Genomic DNA, 2,500 nt, shown 5'->3' with positions numbered 1-2,500 from the left:
CTGTTGATCATTACCTCCGGTCCCGAAAACCGGCCCGGCGGGACGCGCGGGCGACTGGCGCCCGCGGCCCGGCGGCCCGCGCACGGAAACGCCCCGGAGGGCGATTTCGCGCGCCCGCGAAGGGCGGAGATGCGCGGGACCGAGGTCTTGTTCCATTATTCCATGCGACCAGTATTCAGGGCCTTTTGACGAGACGGCCGTGAAGCCGCCCCGCCAGATTTGAGCCTGCTTTGAGCACTCTAATTTGTTCAAAGTAAACGTGTCGGCCCGCCGACGGCAATCGGTGAAGATCACCGCGCAGCAAGATTGGAGTAGGCGGCCGCCGTCGTCGAACCCCGACGGCCGCGCGACGCGTGGCCGCGCGGCGCGCCGGAAGCCCGAGACACGTGTCCGCCTGCCGACAATACGTCCGGCCGACGTGCCGGTAACTAACACCCCGAGACGGCTGACGAGCGCGACGACGACCGCGCCGACGGGACACGTGGTCCCGCGACACGGCCGGCCGCGACACGACGGACCGCCAGGGTGGTCCGGCACCGCCCAGACACAGATCCGACTACGAGCTTTTTAACCGCAACAACTTTAATATACGCTATTGGAGCTGGAATTACCGCGGCTGCTGGCACCAGACTTGCCCTCCAATTGATCCTCGTTTAAAGGTTTTAAAGTGTTCTCATTCCGATTACGGGGCCTCGGATGAGTCCCGTATCGTTATTTTTCGTCACTACCTCCCCGTTCCGGGAGTGGGTAATTTGCGCGCCTGCTGCCTTCCTTGGATGTGGTAGCCGTTTCTCAGGCTCCCTCTCCGGAATCGAACCCTGATTCCCCGTTACCCGTTACCACCACGGTAGGCATGGAACCTACCGTCGACAGTTGATAAGGCAGACATTTGAAAGATGCGTCGCCGGTACGGAGACCGTGCGATCAGCTCGAAGTTATTCAGAGTCACCAGGTCTTTGCGCGGGCCGCGATCGGGACGCGCACGAAGCGCGCCGCGACGGGCCGGTTTTGATCTAATAAAAGCGTTCCTCCCGCGAGCGACGCCCGAGGGCGCCGCGACGGTCGGAACTCTGTCGGCATGTATTAGCTCTAGAATTACCACAGTTATCCAAGTAACTTGGGTACGATCTAAGGAACCACAACTGATTTAATGAGCCTTTCGCGGTTTCACCTTAATGCGGCTTGCACTGAGACATGCATGGCTTAATCTTTGAGACAAGCATATGACTACTGGCAGGATCAACCAGGGATCTCGGTTTTACAACAACTGCGTCCCGTGACGGATCCCCGCGGCGACGCCGACCAAGGGGCGACGACGACGCGGACACTCGTCTCGGGACGCGTGCGTCCGAGCGCCGGTCCGCCCGTGGGCGAGCCGACGCCGAGGAAGGTCGAAACGACCGTGACCGGTATACGGTCACGGCGCACGACCGACCGCGGTTCGAGTGGGATACGTGCGCGGACGGGCGCCCGTAAACCGCGCGCTTCGGTCGACGCGAGCGCCGCACTGAGCACCCGCAGAACGCGGGGCGACTGCGGCGGCGGTCGCGTGCGGTAGACCGAACACACGCGGAGAGCGAGCGCTCGCCCGACGCGACGTGACCCGTGCGTTGACGAGAGTCGGGGTTAGCGCGTACGCCGTCCGTTTTCAGCGGACGGAGAATTACCGCGCTAGCGCCTCTCGCCAGGTTTATAACGGCCCCCAGCCGAGATCGTGGGGGAAGCCGGGACGCGACGCGAAGTCCGTCGTCCCGGGGCTTCGCCCCGGCGACCGCCGGGCACGGCGACGATGGCCGGCCGCGGCGGGAATGTTTTGGCGTCGAGAGCTCGTAACTTGCGGAACGGTAACGGGAGTCGTCATCGATTTTTGAAAAAAACGATTTGCGCGTCGGAGGCCCACCGGAAGGCGGGCCTGCGACGCCGGTTGAGTTTTGCCACTCGGCGTGCGAGATGGGTCGGTCGCCGAAACTTGGACGGATACCATCGAAGGGCACTGGATTGCTGACCATTCCGAAGACTGGGGCAGACCGGTGCGCGGCGATGGACGCGTCGGCTTCGGCGTCGCCCGTGGCTTTGCTGTCGTACGTGATTGGCGATCGGACGCCGGCGGAACGCCGACGACCGAGTCGCTCACAAATTTACAAAATCTCGAGTTTCACAATGTGCGACGGGGGTATTCACGCGTAGTGGTACACCCGAGTCGAAGGAACTTCGCCATCACCGTGCGTAGCGGTTAGCCGAGAATCGAAAATCCGTCAATCACCGTGCGTAGCGGTTAGGCGAAAATCACAAAATCCGTGCGTAGCGGTACGGCCGCGGATAAAGGATTACCGATTTAAATGTCGCGGACACCGGTGTCCTATAGTACTCGGAACGTACGACGTGAACACGTCTCGGGTACGTCGAGATCGAACCAACGGTTAACGAGTTATTGCACACGGAAAAACTACGTTCGAAAAGTTGAATTCGAAATCGTGTCGACGGACATCGCCGGGGCTGC

This window comes from Metopolophium dirhodum, chromosome 1 (genome assembly GCF_019925205.1).
Source record: "Metopolophium dirhodum isolate CAU chromosome 1, ASM1992520v1, whole genome shotgun sequence".
Classification (NCBI taxonomy): domain Eukaryota; kingdom Metazoa; phylum Arthropoda; class Insecta; order Hemiptera; family Aphididae; genus Metopolophium; species Metopolophium dirhodum.
Note: the sequence above shows the minus strand (reverse complement) of the source record.